The sequence below is a fragment of the Protopterus annectens genome, chromosome 8.part1 (assembly GCF_019279795.1).
Source record: "Protopterus annectens isolate FY-2018-M chromosome 8.part1, PAN1.0, whole genome shotgun sequence".
Taxonomy (NCBI): Eukaryota; Metazoa; Chordata; order Ceratodontiformes; family Protopteridae; genus Protopterus; species Protopterus annectens.
Genome location: NC_056742.1, coordinates 20112008 through 20131770, shown reverse-complemented (window position 1 = coordinate 20131770; position 19763 = coordinate 20112008). Strand labels below are relative to the sequence as shown.

Below are 19763 nucleotides of genomic sequence, written 5' to 3'. Positions count from 1 at the left end.
GATGTGATTGTAGTGGAACCATTCGGCCAGAGACCTGCCCCAGGTTCTTCATCCCAGATTTCCGCTCCGACCTCTTTGGTACCATAGTCTGTCAAGGGGTCTGGGAGCAGACACTCCCCCATTGGGTTCAGGGAGGAGAGTCGGGTTGGACTTTTGTTGGATCCGAATCTACCTCTCTGGGCTTCAGCACGAGTGAGCATGGCACCTACATCAGCCTTGGAGTCCACCTCCTTGGTGCGGGGGAAGTTTCCTGGCTCTTCGGAGCCAGAGGCTCCCTTGGATCCAGGTTGTGATGCCTTCAAGGTCACGAGGAGTGTGCTGTCACCACAGACTGCTCCACTCTTGGATCCAAGCACTCTTCCCCAAAAAGTGCCGGTGTCTGCCTACCATACCTAGGTGTGAAGAACAGATGCTCCGGGTGAGACACCCTCTTCTGAAACCTCCCCAAAAGACCCCTCTGGAGAGGTGCCTCAGAAGAGAACTTGTAGGAGGAAACGTCTAGATTCCCCTGAGGAGTCTGTCACTTCGGACACAGACTTAGATGAGTGGGAAAGGTTCCCAAAATCACCCTCTGAGGATGTCTCTTTTGCAAACATCCTAGAAATCCATAAGCAGAGAGTTGGCTGAAAGGCCATTAACGCGTCTGAGGATGGGTCCGTCTACCTGGAGGCATTTGGTTCTCGACCCTCCACCTCTTGGGCGACTCCACCTTTCAACCAGCTCCTTAATGCAGGTCGGTCAAAAGGCATGGGGCTCTCCAGATTCGCTAGAACCCATTCAGAGGAGGCCAAACAAATTTATTACTGCCCCCTTCGATAAGGAGCTTCTGTCAAAAGTGTACCAGTAGAGGCTATAGTGGTGGCAGCAGTCACCAAGAAGGAATTGTCTGAGACTTCCTCATCTGTCCATCCACCAAACAAAGAATCTTGAAAAATGGACAGATATGGAAAGTGTATGTTCTCATCAGCGGCCTTTACACTCTGGTCCATGAACTACTTGATACATTTTACCAAACTGCAGAGGGATCTCCTGAAGAGGTTCTACAGCTGCAGGGGTCTCAGATAAGGTGACCGCTCAGCTTGCTACCTTAAATTCCGTAGTCAACTCCTCTATGCGACTCATATCTTAAGCAGCCAATAGAGAGGGTAGGGAAGCAGGTGCAGTACTCTCCCTAAGGAGGCATTCCTGGATGTACCTATGTGAGTTCGCTGAACCCTTAAAGTCTTCCTTTATAAATGCTCCTTTTGATGGCTCCTCCTTGTTTAGGTCTAAAGTGAAAGACTCTGACCAGATGCGAACAGGAAGGTAAGACTGTCTGCTGTGGGAGTATGTTTTTCTCTTCCTTCCAGACCTTACCCCAAAGGTCAAAAGGGAGGAAAGATATGGTTCCATAAATCCAAAAGAGTTTTACCAGATGCACATGGTGACTATTCCCCCAGGGGCAGAGGGGGAAAAATAATGGAAGATGCTGACCTCATGGCAGAGGGGGTCCGCAAAACCAGGGTGACAGAGGTACGGTCTCTGGTAGGCCTTTCCAGTGCTCCAGAAAGGAGGCCCGCCTGTCCACCTGTGGAGGCAGTTGTGGGCAGATTATCACTGTTCCAAAAAGCCTGGCTAGATATTACACAAGACAAATTGGTACAGACAATAATATCCAGAGGATACAACATACCCTTCTCCTCCCCACCCCCACAACAAAGATCAGTCCAGACATTCCACCCAGTCAGAGGAATCAAGCAACCATAGCAGTTCAAAGGTTGCTAGAGAAAAGAGACTATCAAAATGTCCCTGCAGACCAAATTGGATCTCGAACTTACTCTAGGTTCTTTTTAGTTCCAAAAAAGACAGGGGCTGGAGGCCCATTTTTGATCTCAGCAGACTAAACAAGTCTAACACTGCAATCAATGCTTCCTTTTCTGGGAAAAGACAATTGGATGTGCTCTATAGATCTCCAGGATGCGTACTACCTCATCAAAATGGACAGGCGATCCAGGAGTCACTTACACTTTCAGCTGGGAGCCAGTCATTACCAATTCTGAGCTCTGCCCTTTGGTCTCACTACAGCCCCCACCAAATGCATGACAGTAGTTATGGCTCACTTGAGGCATCTAGGATTCCAAGAGTTTCCATATTTAGACTGGCTCCTGACAGTCACCTCCAAGCATATACTAGTCAAAGCAAGAGACTTTCATTCTTTCATTCACTCCAGCTCTATTCAGTCGCTTATACTCCAGCTCTATTCAGTCGCTTATCGCTTGCTCAGAGGTGACCTTTGCCTAACATACAAGGCCATGTCAAACCCAGATTTGATGAATATGCTTCACCTCAAAAAAAAATCTCATCAGATCCACAAGGAGCCACAAGAGAAGGAGACTTAAACCTCGACAATAATAGCGTGCTGACGGATAGAGGATTCACCACAAGACCCAAAGACTCCTATGCTGTGGAACAAAATCCGCCAGGCAGAGAGGTGGCCTTGTTCAAGAGAAATCTCAAAGAGAAATCTTGAGATGGCAGATATACCCCCAGATATACCCTACCCCAGGGATTACCTCAGGCATTTCTAAGGCAGAGCAACATAAAAATAATAGGTATAGTTCCCCATACAAAGGGGCATGACACAAAAGGATAAAAATCTTTGGGAATGCCCTGCCTAGTATGAACCTATGAACCTATGAACCTATTCATCTGTGCTCTCAACTGGGCATTACAATAAATTTTGAAAAGTCTGCATTGTTGACATCACAGCATATTTCATTTATAGGAGCAGATTTAAACACAAAAGGACATGGTAGCAAAACTTCCTTACAACAGAGTTCAAATGCTACGGTATCAAATTACCTTGTTTTGAGTAAGTAAGAGGGTTAAGGCAAAGTTTTTTTCTAGAGGTACTGGGTATAATGGCAGCAGTGATTACTCTAGTACCCCTTGCACACTTACACAAGAGTCCTTCAGTGGTTACTTTTTGATCAATGGTCCATACAGGAGCTACCCATGTCCCACAAGATTAGATTCCTGCAAGAGGGACCAGAGTTGGTGGCTTCAATCAACCCAGGTACTTCTGGGCAGACAGTTCATCCCTCCACATCCAGTAGCTACAGTGACCACGGATGCTTCCCAGTTAGGGTGGGGGGCATTATCTGGGAAAGACTGTCCAAGGAACCTGGCTGGACAATGAATACCACTTGCACATCAATGTCCTAGAGTTGAGAGCGGTGCTATTGTCATTGCAAGCATTTCAGAACTCCCTTCCACTAGGAACAACTGCAGTCCAGACGGACAATATGTCAGTTGTGTGGTATACAAACAAACAAGGCGGAACCAGATCCTACCCATGTTGAGAGGCTCAGAGTATGGCAGTGGGCAGTCACCTCCCAACGTTTTCTGATAGCAATGCACATCCAGAGGAGATCCAACGTAATAGCGGACAAATTGAGCAGAGCTATTCTAATGCCTCATGAGTGGTCCCTGAAACAGGAAACTGTGAATCAGATTTTTCGCAGGTGGGTCCACCCTTGCTGCGACCTCTTTCCACATCCATGAATGCTAGATACAGCAACTACTTTGCCCTGATCCCCCACAGGCGGAGTCACCAAAGGATGCACTTGTACATGATTGGCCCCCGGGCGTTCTTCATGCTTTTCCACCTTTCTCTTTAATCCCCCAAGTTCTACAGAAAGCCAAGTTATTGGGATGCAGGTTAATACACATCACTCCGTATTGATGTTGTCAAATTTGGTTCCCCTTCCTTTGGTCCCATCTACAAGAGCAGCCCTGGATTCTGGACCTAGTACCAGACCTTCTGACTCATCCGTCAGGGACTCCATCCCTCAATCCAAACCCTCAAACTGATAGTTTGGCTGCTCCGCTTCCAATCTTATCCAGACTTCCAGATGAATCCCCTGCTGTAAAACACATTCTGGCCTTAATCTCATTAAACCACAACTAGGAAACTCTATGCGAGCAAGTGGAAAAGGTTGTCTTGTTGGGCCTCTGCCAATCACATTGACCCTTTCATGGCCCCTGTAGCTTGCAGTTTAGATTTCTTACCAAAACTTTTTAATGAAGGAGCAGCAGCAGCCACCATTCAAGTTCAACTATCTGCCATATCGAAGCATCACATTGGTGATTTAAGTTAAAAAAAATTATTTCTCAAACTATGCAAGGCCTTTTGGACAGATACGTTTTTGTTAAGGCCTCCAATAAGAGAACCACCTCCTCCTTGGGACCTCAGCTTGGTACGGTCTACTTTGATCCTTCCGCCATATGAACCAGCTTTTTCCCATCATCTAAAATTTCTAACCTGGAAAACGGTCTTTTTGGTAGCCATCACTTCAGCTAGGAGGGTATTAGAACTTCAAGCACTATCCATATGCCCCCCTTACTTAGTTTTATATAAAGACAGAGTCTCCTTTAGAACTAATCCTTCATTCCTTCCCAAAGTTTGTTCTGAAACTAACTTAAATCAATCCATTGATCTGCCTGTCTTCTTCCCTAATCATGGCAACAAGGCAGAATACAAACTTTACCAGTTGGATGTACACAGGCAGTTGCGCTTCTACTTGCACAGAACAAAAGTCAGAAAATCTGACCAATTATTCGTGTCCTTTTCAGACAAAAAGAACAGTGCCCAGATATCTAAACTGCTATATCTAAACTATCTAAACCCAGCTATTTAAATTGCCTCCACCCTACTTAATTTCCTTTCCAAGTCTATAGTCTAGGGGTCCCTTCTTCCCATACTTCAACTCTTTACAATCTCCCATAGTCATATACCTATGACCTTATACAAGCTCCCTATAACTCCATTAACTTTACTCTCTCTAACCTACCAACAATTATTACAGTTATGCTCATATGACTCAACTATGTATATACTGTAAATAATGTGAATAGATTTCTCCTTCAAAAAGGTGCATGTTAAGCAAGCATATCTAGAATTCCTCTCTTTATATATGTAACTGACTTCCACACTCAATCACTTCAGTGCCATTGCTCAAAGGAAACTGTATAACCCTTAACCTCTCTCTATGAATTTTGCTAACTATGCTTGTGAATATTCTAATTTTTTTAACTCTCTTTACAATTTTATCTTGTATACTCCTGTATTTTATTGTAACTGAATCTGTACAATACTTTCTTGGCGCTTTTCGCCCCGGGCCTCCACTGAAAACGGGTCATGTTGGCCCAGTGGACTTCCCCGGTTACCAAACTGGAAATAATTAAATAAAATAAATATCTAAAGTCACTATAAAAATGGCTTACAGATACTATTACATTCTCGTATACCTTTCAGAATAGACTGCCTGGAAAAATAAAAGGTCACTCGAGCTATTTAAACTTCGGCGGCTTTTCAAGCTAGGTTGCCCATGAATTCAATTTGTGCTATAGCAACGTGTGTAAAACCTCATTATCACTCATTACAAAGTAGATGTGGCGTCCTGGAACAGGGCTTCTTTTGGGTCCACCGTTCTGAAGAGTTTGTTCCCTTGAGCCACCCAAGAAAAAAGGTGCTAGGAATGCTGTCCCAACCAGCAAGGACAACATAAAAGTTATGTACTCACCATAACGTTCCATGTTTGCTGTCCATCTCGCATCCCATCCTCCTTCCTCCATCCTTCTCTCCTGGAGGATCGAGAGGTCTTTATTAGATGTGAAATTCATGTTCTCGGATTCCCTTTTGTCTTGCACAGTATACATGTCTGTAAATATACCTGGAATGTATGTCTATGACTTCTATTTTATTTAATAATTGCAAACAAGATCTGGGTAATCTTCCCTAGGCATGATGGGATAGGGTGTAGCCTCGAGCCAGTGGAAGCTCTCGAGTAAAAGGATGTCGGAACCGATGATCCGTTCTGAACCCAACCAGCAAGAATGAAGGCGAGATAGACAACAAACATGGAATGTTATGGTGAGTACATAACTTCTTTTTTGTCCGTTTCTCCCACATGTTCAATGGACTTTGTAAACCAGCGTGTACGTAGTCAACTTTCTTGGGCTGTCAATATTAACCTTTCATTTCTTGGTTTGAATTCACCTCTCCTTAACCATTCCTGCATTTGTTCTTGATCAACATGAGGCTCTTCTAGAACATTTCTATATTTGCAACTATATTTATGTTTTTTCCACATTTTGTACCTTCTCATCTGGTCCTTCACCTTATATTCTCTCCTTTCTTTTTTGGCACATTATTTTATTTACTTCTGGCTGGATTTCCATTCCTGCTTGATGTTGATATGCTTCGGCTAAATTAAGCAGAGAAGTCATCTTAAATTTATTCTCCTTGTGTTTCAAAACTTTCACTACATTTGGATCTTGTGAGGTCAATAGATGTGTGGAGTCCCACAATTGCAGATCGATATATGTAATCAATTTAAAGGAAGCCCATCCCTCCTTCGGAACGGGGAATATATACTCTTGGTATACACGGATTTTTATAAATCATTTGGTGAGCATGAAGCATCTTTCTTGTTTTAATATCTAATCTATCCAACACTTTCTGGGGCCAGACTATCACTCCATAACTGCACATTAGGACAGGAAGAGCAAATTCATTTATAGCTTGGATCTTGTTCAAAGATGTCAATGCTGTTCTCAGGATTAATTTAGGTCTTCTAAAGTATGCCTTACTGAGTTTTATTTGCATTTGTTCGTGTTTTATTGCTGATCATCATCAGTTCCCAAGTATTTATACACTTCCTGTTGCTCAAGTTCTCACATTCGTGTCCCAAACTGACATTTTCCTGGTGCTGCAGTTTTCCTGCTTTAAAGGTTGCTTCTGCACATTTATCAAGACCAAATGACATTCTATCATCTGAAAAAGTTTTGACAACCTGCAGCTTGTGCTTTCAGTTCCTCATCTGATGAGATATACAGTTTTAAATCATCAACAAAGAGAAGATGAGAAGTCCTTTGACTTTGTTTTCTAGGAGCCAAATTGGAGCAAAGGCCTAAGCTGTAGTAAACAGCTTAATGGATTAATGGCAAGGCAGAATAGCAATGGTAACTAGAGAGTCATCCTGGAATATCCCCCTTTGAATTTTTATCCCTGGGATAATAATCTGTCATTTATCATGGCTTAATTGCAAAGTAGTTGCCACGGTTTCATGGCTACTGTAATGTAGTCAATCAGTGTAGGGTGTATCTTGTACATTAAGCACTCTTATCCATTAATGTGGGATACTATCAAATGCTTTTTTGTAGTCAACCATGCCATTCTTAGATTCTTCCACTTTTTACAGTTCTCCACTATAAAACTTTAACAAATGATCTTTTGTTCCATATGACTTTTATTGCCCTTTTGTTCTACTGCTATAATGGAGTTTTCTTCGAAATGACTATAAATACTGTTGGTGTCAATTCCTATGTATAGTTTATATGTAGTCGGAAGGCAAGTTATTGGTCTATAATTTTTAGGGTAGCTTGCAGGTTCACTCTTAAGTAAGAGCATTGTTTTGCCTGTTAGCCAGTGTGGTGTCTGTTCGGGGTGTGCATATAAATACTTCTTACTCATAGCTAAATCCTAATGCAAAGATGCTAATACTTTTAACCAAAAGTTAGGTACTGCATCTGGGGCTGGGGTTTTCCAGTTAGAGGCTTTTCTCAACTTTGTTTCAATCTCTCTGGCTGTTATTTCAACCCATTTCATATCCTGTACCTTTAAACTTTATTTTACTTCTATCCATTTAGCATCTCTATGTTCCACAGGATCTTCATAGATACTTCTCCAAATTGTATCTACTTCCTCTTTTTGGTGGTCTTTCAATTCCTTTTACCTTATTTCCCAATTCTCTATAAAACTTTTTTGGATCATCAATAAATTGCTTATTTTGTACTTTTCCCTTATATTTATCTGTGCTTCTTCTAAGTTTCCACCTGTGATGAAATTTTTAGTTTATTTGCAATAGTACACGATAAATCCTGGTCTGTTCTAATACTGTGCATTGCTTTAATCACATCTATCTTTCTTAGTATTTTTGTTGATCTATTCCCTCTTCTATAATATTCTAATAGTGACACTTCTTGTCTTAGAGGATGCTCCAATAGCCACAGAAAGTGGCTAACCCCCTCGCTACAGTGGCTATAGGTACTACACCAGATCCAGGATAAAAATGATTGGTCTGAGGAACAACTAATGGCCACAGCAGTCACCCACCTGTGGCTGAGGCAAATTGATAGCTTGATGTGGTAGACAATGCTGTTTGCTTAACTTTCTTTGTGGCCTAAAGTAGGACAGACTGTGGGACTGACCATTTGTTACAAACACACGCCGAAAATGCCTCTTTCCCTGTGAAAATAAGCAGCAAAAGCCAGTAAAAAGTTATGTCTTACCATGACACATGACTTTCCATCTGTGTTGTCGATCTTCACTAATCCTTGACTGTGGACTTGGTTCCAAGTTTAGGAATAGACTCAGCCGTATTTCTGCTCGTGCCTTCCAAACTCTCGAGCTAGGCTTTACCCATAATGCTCCTCTCAAAATGACCTCAGATCAAGTTTGCCCAAAAAGGTGGCAGACATTTAGTAAATAAGTAATAATAATCATAACAATCATAACAATCAGACCAGATGTCTCTCTCTAATATGAAGCCAGTTCTGGAAAAATTCGATCCACTAAGGAGTCTCAGGCTGGGGGAAGGAGGGGGGGGTGTCAAGGATTAGAGAAGATAGACAACGCAGCTGGAACATTATGGTAAGACATGACTACTTTATCTGATGTTATCAATCTTCACATAATCCTTGACAGAGTCCCTTGCTACCTGAATCTTGGGAGATCTCACAGTGGAATATTCTTAAGCACCATCGAACCAAATGATGCTCGTCCCATAGACATCTGATCCAATTTGTAATGAATCAAAGTACGAGGAGAAAACAAGAGTGGCTGCTGCACAAATATAATCTAAAGAAGCTCAGGCATGAAAAACTGCAGAAGTTGCCACCGCTCTAGCTGAGTGGGCTTTTACTGGATGTGAAAGGCAAATCCCTTTTGATTGGCAGATAAATGTGATACAATCTTTAAGCCATTTTGCCAAAGTAATCTTAGAAACTGGGTTACCTAGAGAAAGTGAGGAAAAGGCAACATACAGTTGGTCAGATTTTCTGAAATCCTTCATTCTGCGGAGATAAAAAAAACATAGCCGTCTGTGGACATTAATAAATTAAGAAAATACTCCCCTTTATTAGAAAAATTAGGGAAAAAGACCAGTAGAAGTGTCTGACTGATATCAGATTCTGAGACTACCTTCATTAAAAAGGATGGATTAGTCCTAAGGGGGAGACTGTCTTTGCGAAATATTATGCAAGGTGGTTTTGCAGGACAAGGCCTGAAATTCAAATACTCTTCTGGCAGATATAACAGCCACCAAAAATAAAGATTTCCAAGACAAAAACTAAGCAACAAATAGCTGATGGTTCAAAAGGTGAAAGTAAGGGACTGAAGAACTAGTGTTAGATCCCAAAGAGGAATGGGTTCTTTAAATGGAGGTCTTAACATTAGGACCCCCCTCAAAAAGGCTTTACAAAGTGTGTGAGACATAACGGATGATCCATCAAACCCCATATTGAAGTTAAAGATTGCCGGTAAATGGACTTTAATTGTTGAAGAACCAGATTGAAAAAGGTTAGCTAAAAAATTCAAAACTTTATGAACAGGGGTCGAATAAAGATCAAGTTCGTTCATAAGGGCCCAAGACACAAATTCTTCACATTTACTCTGATACATTTTCCTAGTTGAAGGCAAGATTTGACAGACATAGGAGAGGAAAGTGAAGGATGCCTGGCAATCATGGGAATTGGAGAAGCCATACCATGAGCTTGAGGTGGTGGAGGTTCATATGAACCATGCCGTCCAGATGAGACAGCAGATCTGGAGCTGGGTCCAGTTATCCATGGTTTCCGAAGAAGAGGAGGACAAAGGAAGGGAAACCAAACTTGTCGAAGCCAAAAAGGGGCAAAAAGGATTACTGAGTTCTTCAATCTCTTGGCTTTCATTAGAAACTGGAATATCAGAGGAGTGGGGGGAAAGGCATAGAGAAGGCCGGGGGGGCCAATCGTGGAGAACAGCGTCTCTGGGCGACTCCCCCAGATGGGGAGTTAGGGCAAAGTAACTGCTGTACTTGTTGTTTAGAGGGGAAGCAAAATGATCGCAGCAACGTTGGCCCCAGTGACAAAAGAACGCCTTCGCCACCACAGGATTGAGAGCTCACTCATGAGGCACAGGAATGGTTCTGCTCAGTTTGTCTGCTATCACATTGGAGCTCCTTGGAATGTGAGCTGCTGTGAGAAAGCGGTTGGACGAAATTACCCATTACCAAACTCAGAGCTTCTCGACACAATGGGTACGATCTGGTTCCACCTGTTTGACGTTCCAGTCTACGGACGCTGTCCATCTCAATTGCTACTGTTCCTAGACTAATGGCATCCTGAAGTGCTTGCAATGCTAATAGGACTGCTCTCATCTCTAAAATGCTTAAGTGCAAGTTGGCCACTCCAGGTGGGACCACTTGCCTTGGACTGTCCTTCCCAGATAATGCCCCCTCCACCCTATCTGGGAAGCATCCATGGTCACTATGGCTTGGGATTGTGGAAGGATGAATGGTTGGCCCAAAAGAATCTCGTGGAATGGATAGGCCATGAAAGATCTTGTTTCCAGCGATTGGTAATAAAGATGTGGTGAGACACTGATCAGATACCACTTGGAAGCTAGTAACAATTGTAAAATTCGCATGGGATATCTTGCTAAGGGAACAAGAGTGATTGAGGCTGCCATCGAGCCTAATGCTTGTAGGACTAATCTAGCTGTAACACTTATGGTCTGGATAATTTGACTGACCTGAGATCTGTTCCTTTGTCGTCTTTCCAGTGAAAATGAAGCAATTCCTGCAACAGATTCCAACAGGGCTCCGATGAATTCTAGTTGTTGAGGGCATTTATTGTGATGCCTAGAGATGCAGAGATCCAGTGTGTAAATCTCTTGCCCGTTCCGAAGCCTGATGGTAGCGGTTAGGAGCCAGACATCTAGGCACAGAAAAACACAAAATTCTTGCAGTCTGAGATGAGCTACTACCACTGCCATGCATTTGGGGAACACCCTGGAGGCTGAGGCGAGTCCAAATGGCAGTGCTCTGAATTGGAAATCTCCCAGCTGGAAGCGCAGGAACCTCCTGGAGCGTTTGTACATTTGTATGTGGTAATACGCGTCCTGGAGATCTACAGAGAACATCCAATCATTTTTTCCAAGAATAGAAATATTGACTGTACCGAGACAATCCAAACAGCCTTGTTGAACTGACCGAGATCCAAAATGGGTCTCCAGTCCTCTGTTTTTAGTGCGCACTAAAAAGAACCTTGGGTAAAACCAGATTCTTATTTGGTCTGGTGGGACTTTTTGGATGGCTCTTTTGTCGAGTAGTTTTTGAATTTCTGCTACTGCTGCTTCCCTGCGACTGGGTGGAACATCCGGATGTCTTTTTTGGGGTTTTGGATTTATGGAAAGTGGGATTTTGTAACCTCCAGATCTGATTCCCTGCACCCATTTGTCCAAAGTTATCAGTTGTCAGGTGGGTCGGTGCAGGGATGGTCATTTCCTGACTGCCTCCAGAGGGTGGCAATCGGGCCTCCTTTTAGGGGGTGCTGGTAGAAGCACCAGAGAAAGACTCTCTGGACGTCTGGTTCTGCAGTCCGCTTCTGCCTCTGAGGCAGCATCTTCAATTACTTCTCCCTCTGCCCTGGGGAAGTCTTTGCCATGTGAATCCTGGAAAGACCCTTGGGATTTTTTAAATCATACTCTTCCACTTCTCTGGTTCCTACAGTAAGGCCGCCGAGGAGTGGAGACACATGCCTACGGCAGAGTCTTCCCATCTTTTTCACATCTGGCCAGAGTGTCTTTAACCTTGGGACCAAAAAGGGATGATCCGTCAAATGAAGCATTGATGAATGACGCTTTGAATGGCTCCGCAAAATCACAAGCGCATCCAGGAGTGCTTTCTAATGGCTATGGGTGGACCCACTGCTCTTGTCATCCCTTCAGCTGTGTGAGCAATCAGCCTGGACGAGCTAGAAATTGCTTCAAGGGTGGCGAGCTGAAAAGCAACTTTGTCCCTTACTCCTTCAGTTACTGCTCCTGAGGGTATCAGAGAACTCTGAGTAGATCCCTGTGCAACCTTGTGAAGTGTGCCGTGTAGTTCCAGGACCTAAGAGCATAGGTCAATGAAGCGTAAATGTGCTTCCCAAACCTATCCATAGTCCTAGACGCCTTGTTAGGAGGATAGATAGTCTGACTTTCCTTGATAAGTTTCTTCTTTGTGGCTGCTGCAATCACCATGGTGTCTATTGGTATGCATTTTGACAAATGTTGCTCTTCCTTGGGGGCTGAATCAGGTCTCTTGGGGATTGGTTCAATGGAGTCAGGCATTCCATGCCTACTGAGCAATCAGCTTAATGAGATTGTCAGTGGGTGGAGAGATCCAAGAGGTAGAAGGTTGGACATGAAAAGCCAAACTCCTCAGAGAAAAGTTGGATGGAAGACCAGCTACCACTGTTTCAGAATCTTTAGGATGTCCCCGAAGGATACATTATCAGGGGGTGACCTGGGGGAACCTTCCCCTTCATCAAAGTAGGTATCTTTAGTGGAGGACTCCTCCGGGGAGTCTAAGCGCTTCCTCCTGCACAGTTTCTTGGCAGGTACTTCCTTGGAGGGGGGGGGGGTGTTCTGTGGAAGTGTCCGAAGAGGAAACCACCAAGGTGGGTCTTTCCTGGGACTTTTGTACCCTCTGTCCCAGAGAAGAGACTGATGGAAGCTCAGGTCAAGAAGATGTGGAAGACTGTCCTGACAGGGATGGTAGAGAGAGTCCCCGTTGGACAAGGCCTTCTCCATGATTCGGAGGGCCACGCCACCCCCCCCCCCTGTAGAGGGATGGGAGCCTGGAACCGAAAGAGATTCCTGCATCGAGGAGCTGACCCCTGAAACCAAAGCCTTGGTCGATCCTATGAAAGCTGAAGCACTGAGTGTCAAGGATGGCTCGGAAATTAAAGTCGATCCATACACCTCGGAACCAGCCAGGAGTCTGAACCCCAGAAGGCCTCCGGTGCCGAAGATCCAGAGGAACTAAAGGCAATTCTCTGTTATGGAGAAGCTACCGGAACAGAGTCAATGCTAGGAATGTCAGAATTGAGGGCTCCAATGGCTCAGAGTAGGAGGGGGAAGAAAGTACAGTTTTGTACCTACCATAAATGTAGATGTTAGAGTGTTCACCCTGCTGCAGTCATCACACTTGGGTTATCCTGCTGTCAGGCAGTCCCGCAGTCGGCCCGAATTCCAAAGTCTTTATATATATATATATATATATATATATATATATATATATATATATATATATATATAAAATAAAACAAAACCCTAAGGTACAAGCAAATACACCACAGAGGTAGAATAGGATAAAGTGGTAGAGATAAGTTCAGCTAGTTCAGAGGGGATGGAGGGAGGGTAACCTGGACTGCAGCAGGGTGAATACTCGAACATCTACATTTATGGTAGGTACAAATCTGTACTATGTTCATCGTGTTACCCTGCTGCAGTCATCACACTTGGGTTGAATCCCAAAGCTAAGGAGGGGAGGTGGAGTCAAACAGGGTTAGAAGAAGCTAGTAGGCCCTGCAAAACTGCAGTGGCAAAACCAGCTCTAGTCTTAGAGTAAAGAGGTAAGTGATGGTGTTTGGTGAAAGTGTGCACTGAACTCCAAGTAGCAGCTTCCAGAATATCCTTGGTTGGCACTCCCCTGAGAAAGGCTGCTGATTTATGGGACCTAATGTTAAGCAGGTACTGGTTTTCCATGATGTGTGTAGCAGAAACATATGCAATTGCCCTATCCATTTAGAAATGGTCTGTTTTGAGATAGCTTTTCCTTGTGATCCTGTAGCATAGGCTACAAAGAGCTGGTCAGTTTTTCCTGAAAGCCTTAGTTTTATCCAAGTAGTAATGTAATTGCCTGTGAATGTCCAAAGAGTGCAGGAGTCTTTCTCCTGTGTTCTGGGGATTTGGGAAGAAGGTGGGCAAGTGAATGGTTTTGGTTTAGGGCCACACTGGATACCACCTTTGGCATAAAGGAAGGATTAGTTCATAGAAAAACTCTGTCTTGATGAAAAATGAGGTAAGGTTCCACTGCCATTAGTGCCTGTAGCTCTGAGACTCTTCTAGCTGAGGTTATTGCTAGTAGTAGGGCAGTTTTCCATGAAAGAAATTTTAAATCAGTTGAAAAAGCTGGTTCAAAGGGCGGCAGTGTAAGCTTTTCCAGGACAAAGTTGAGATCCCAAGTAGGTGTTGGAGCTCTCCTTGGCGGTCTTAAGTTCTTAGCCCCTCTGAGGTACTGTCTAAAGAGTGGATGTGAAAATAAAGGAGGATCCGTGCTGTAATGAGCTGAAATTGCTGAGGCGTGGATCTTAATAGATGAAAAGGAAAGTCCTTTGTGTAACATCTCAGTTAAATATTGTAGAATCTGAGGAATGTTCGGCTCCAGGGGATTTAGGCCTTTAGCCTGGTTCCAGGCGCAAAATCTTTTCCATTTGTCTGAATAGGTTTTCCTGGTGCTGGGCCTCCTGGCCTCCAGAATGACATCCATAACAGCTTTGGATAAAGGTGTTGGCTGGTTGTTTAGGTAATTTGCCATGCAGCCAGGTTTAAAGTCTTGAGCTGGCTGTGTAGAATCAGATGGTCTCGCTGGGTGAGCAGGTGAGGAATTTGTGGCAAAATGCATGGTGGGCCCTGGGCCATGGTCCTTAAAATCGGATACCAATGTTGGCGTGGCCAGTCTGGTGCAACAAGAATCATTTGTGGCCTCTCTAATCTGACTTTCAGCAGTACCTTTGCTAGAAGAGGCAGTGGAGGGAAGGCATACTCTGTTAATGTTTTCCAACTGAATGAGAGGGCGTCCACTTTCCAAGCTAGTGGATGGAAGTTCCTTTTGCAAAATTTTTGAAGTTGGTGGTTGTGGGGGCTTCGAACAGATCTATGTCTGGGTGTCCCCATTTTTGAGCTATAGTTGCAAATACTTGTGGATCTAGTTTCCATTCGTGTGGATCCATGATGTTTCTGCTTAGGTCGTCTGCCAATGTGTTTTTCTTTCCTGGCATGAATTGTGCTTGTAATTGAACCTGGTAAGACAATGCAGTATTCCACAAGGTCATTGCTTGCCTGCATAGAGGGCAGGAATGTGTGCCCCCTTGCTTATGTACCACATAACTGTGGTGTTGTCTGTCCTTAGTAGTTGTCCTGGGTGTAGAAGGTCCTTGAAAGCTGTTAGGGCATTCTGCACTGCTAGCATTTCTCTTTGATTGATATGCAGGTGTCTCTGATCTGTAGTCCATTTGCCCTGAATGCACTGTCCTTCCATGTGTGCTCATCAGGCATAGTCCGATGCATCCGTTGTCATAGTTTGCCTGGCTGTGTGTAAGGTGAAAGGCTGACCCTTGTTGAGGTGACATGCCTGTGCCCACCATAGAAAACTCCTGTTGAAGGCAGGGAATGAGTGGAATCATTGTTTCCAAGCTGTGGCTGTGCTGAGTCCATACACTTTTCAGGTACCATTGTAATTTCTTCATATGCAGTTTTGCAAATGGTGTTAGTAGTATGCAAGATGCCATGAATCCCAAGGCCTGCAGAATTTTTCTTGCAGGGAGTTGGGTCTTTGTTGCCATTATTTTGAAATATTGAAACAGCTGTCGTTGTTTGTCTGGCATGAGATAAGCCATCTGGGCCGTTGTATTCAAGCTGGCACCCAGGAATATTATGTTTTGTGAGGGCACTAGTTTTGATTTCTTTTCGTTTACTGTGTACCCTAGGCAACTTAGGTGTTTGACAAATGCCAGATGCTGTAAAAGAATGTCCTTGCTTTCTGCTTGAATAAGACAGTCGTCCAGGTATGGGTATATTTGAATTCCTCTGTCTGCAGTATGCAATTACTGGTGCCAGGCATTTTGTGAAGGCCCTGGGCGCAGTAGATGAGCCAAAGGGCAGTGCAGAGAATTGATAATGCATTGAACTTGCAATGAAGTGGAGGTATCTTCTGTAATTTTGTCTGATAGGGACATGCAGGTATGCCTCCTTGAGGTCCAAAGTGACAAGCCAAGCATTCTTGCCCAGTATGGGAAGAAGCTGCTGTAGTGTTAGCATCTTGAATTTTGGCACTTGCAGATAGGTGTTCAGAATTGAAAGATCCAGAATTGGTCTCCATGCTTTGTTCTTTCTTGGAACTAAGAATAGTCTTGAGTAAAATCCTTGTCCTTGCTCCTGTGAAGGTACCTGTTGAATGGCTCTCATGTTCATGAGAGCTGCAATTAGTTTTTGTGTCTCTGCCCATTGATTTGGTGGCAGGTTTGGAATTCGATTGATCCTTGGTAAGGTATGAAAGTGGAATCTGTATCCTTGAGAGACCGTGTTTTTAACCCATTTGTCTTTTGTGATGATGTGCCAGTTGTCTGGAAAAAATGCTAGTTTTCCTCCCAACGGTGTTGCCAGGACAGATTTGCTTGGTAGTTTGAGGATAGAGTCAGTGTGTCTGCCTTCTGCTAGCTTGGGGCCTGTCTTCTCCTCCTTTCTGGGTAGCAGAACCCCATTGGCGAGGTTTGTAAGGGCCCTGTGACTGACCTCTGCCCCTTGGGTGTCTGTATTTGCCCCTCTGTGATCTGTCTGAAGCTGGAAAGGACCAATTTTTTGTTGGCCAAGTTTTGCTGAAGCAAGGGGGCTGTACTTGCAAGAAATCCTTGACAGTTTGCATAGATTTAGCCTTATCCTCCATTTTCTTTAAAACCTCTTCTGCTTTGACACCAAATACTACATCTTGTTGTAAAGGTGCCTCTAATAATTTTGCTTTAACATGGTCAGGGAGGGTTTGCTCTTTTAACCAAGCATGTCTACGAATGACAGCCAGTAACGGCTGCTCTACAGGAAGCAGCCAATGAATCAAATCCGCATTGTAAAGTATGCTTGCCTACCTGTTCAGCTGCATGCAACAGATCCTGCATTTCCTTGAATTCAGGCTGTTTTGAATGTGTGCTCATTTTTTGTTTGAACTGAGACATCAGGAATTGTTGATATTTCAACATGTGAAACTGGCAATTTAATGCTCTCATAGCCAGAGTTGCAGGTGTACATTTTCTTTCCCCATCTATCTAGGGCTCTGGAATCTCTTCCAGAGGGCACAGGATTTTTAGCCATAGAAGCATTTGCTCCCTTAGGAGCCTGGGAAATTGTTTCTGGGTCAGCTATAGGGCTTTTATAAAGGAATTTGTGAGGGTCAGGTACTCTGTAGTATCTGTCTGGTTTGGCTGGAGCAGGAGGTAGAGAGCCTGGATTTAAACTAGACTCCAAGTAGACATCATCCAGAATATCTGAAACGGGAGGGATAGCAAGAGGTCTGTGCTGGGGTAATAAAAGGAATTCTCGGAGCCTTTTCTTAGAATCTGAGTAATCCTGGCCTTCCCAGTGGAAATATCCCCTCATGGTATGTAATGTTTCCCCAAAGGAATAGTCTTTCAGGGGGAGATGCTGAGGGAATAGAGTCTTCAGCATCAGAATCCTCATAAGGTGGAAAAGTGTAATCCTGTTCCTCAGAAGAATCTGAGGAGAGAGAAACCTGGTCAGAGGATGCATAATCCTCCTCTTGTCTTGGTCTTTTATCAGGAGGGGGATGGGAACCCCTGATAAGGGTAATTAAATCTTCAGCCATCTTAAGCATCTGTTTCTTAGGCATGGGGCCTTGACCTGTAGACTGATGAACAGTTTTCTTAGGCTTTAAAGGAGTTTTAAGCTTAGCATAAGATTTAATGGTGAGTGTAGTCAGTCTGAAGACACCTTCTGCAACCGAAGGTGTTTCCTCTGCACCAGTGTCTAATTCTGCTCCGGTTTCGGTAGATGGTTGCATCGGCCTAGTAGACTCCGCTTGGGATTCGGCAGCTGTCTGGGGTTCCAGCTCTGTGGAAGTCAAGGGCTGCGTAGGCACCTCACTGAAAACCGGAGAACCGGCGACAGGCCCAGCTGAGGCCTCGGGGTCTGGCTTATTCCTAGGATGCCTGTCCTTATCCTTGCGTTTTTTTATGAATTGCGGTCGTTGGCTGCTCTGACGGCATGATATAATTAAATTTCCTACCAAAGTAATGCCGTGCGAAGTCAAAACAGCATTTAATAGTGCGTTTATTAAACCTAGCGCAAAACCGACAACCTGTGACGTCGTGGTCTGGGCCTAGGCAAGGAATACAATAGGAATGAAGTCCTTATGAGGTATTTACTTCCCACAAGAAATGCAATTAACTTTTTCTGACATTGGACTGAGGCAAGAAAATGTACTCCAATGGGGTACTTAGCTTTATTGAAGACTTCGGACTGAAATTCAAATCGAAAATCTCAGGTGTCGGCCGACCGGCACTTGCGAACTGCTTCTGCTTCGGGCACCGCGCGGCAAGAAAGACTGAAGAAAATGGCGTTGGATGCCTCATATACCCCAGGTGCACTGATGTCAGGGAAGAAGCAACAGCAACCGACGCCGGACCAAGACTTTGGAATTCGGGCCAACTGCGGGACCAAGTGTGATGACTGCAGCAGGGTAACATGAACATCTGATGGTTTCATAGTAGGGTCGGTTCTGATGCAATCTTGGCTAGGAATGGAAGATAATCCCCTCGCTGTCAGGATCTGATTCACCAGTCTCATGTAGTTGGCTTCAGACAGACTCTTAGTGGATCGAAATGAAGCAGTCCAAGGAGACCTAGGGGGTTTCAATTGACAAAGTGGCTTGGTGGTCGATATTTGAAAGGATCGATAAATGGAGAATATCTGGATCTCAGAATAAAAATTGGCTCTGACTGCTCTGGTACCAATATAGATCTCTTGGTGCTGAGGTACTTGAGGTTAACTCTGAAGTTTTAGTTGGAGTTGAATCTTTTTTGCCATTAGATGCCGTGTAAGTCTTCAACACCGAAGGTTGTTTAGAAACCTTCTTGGGGGGGGGGGGGGGGGGTTCCAAGGTGCTGGGAACTAAATAAGGTCGTTTCTTTGAAGAGTAAGATGATGAACTGGCTTCCATTTTGGACCCAGAAATGGCCTCATCAAAATCACTTTTAAGCAGTCCTTTAAGAATTAACTTGTTTTTCCGTATCTGCATCCTGGCAGAAAAACCATGGCAAATTGAACAGCTGTCTTATAGATGAAGTTTTCCTAAGCAATAAACACAAGTATAGGTCCGAATTGGGTATTTTTCTTTCACATTTTTGGCACCTTTTAAACCCCGATGTGCCCTTAGAGGATTTGGCTGGAGAATCTGACTTGTCAGACACAATACCAAATAGATAACACACACACTCACGAGAAGGAACAGAGATGGAGTTTTTTCTTAAAAAAAAAAAAAAAAAAAAAATGGATGGTAAAATACACCTTCGAAAGCTAAGAAAAGGAAGGACCAACAATGATGCTTAGAAAGAACTACCAACAGTAGTGCAGAGAGAGAGAAACACATACGCTAATAAAGAATGACAGGAGTGGGTATAACAAAAAAACACTAGAAATGAAAGGAAGACTTATGCAAGAGAAAAAAATAGGATAAACTTACTTAAATTATAAGCCAAAGCTTAACAGCGGTTAAACGCGTCTGACACATGAAGCGGCAAACGAGATGAGGTAATTTTGAGAGGAGAATTGTGGGTAAAGTCTAGCTTGAGAGTTTGGAAGGCACAAGCCAAAACAAACAGCTGTGTCAGTTTCAATGCTTGGAACA

General features: G+C 43.8%; 1 protein-coding gene across 1 annotated transcript in view; it reads right to left on the bottom strand.

Annotated features, from left to right (window-relative positions):
• The window catches only part of SHCBP1 (SHC binding and spindle associated 1), a 499020-nt gene that overhangs the window by 205466 nt on the left and 273791 nt on the right, over window positions 1–19763 (bottom strand). The gene's annotated exons all lie outside the window — the stretch shown is intronic.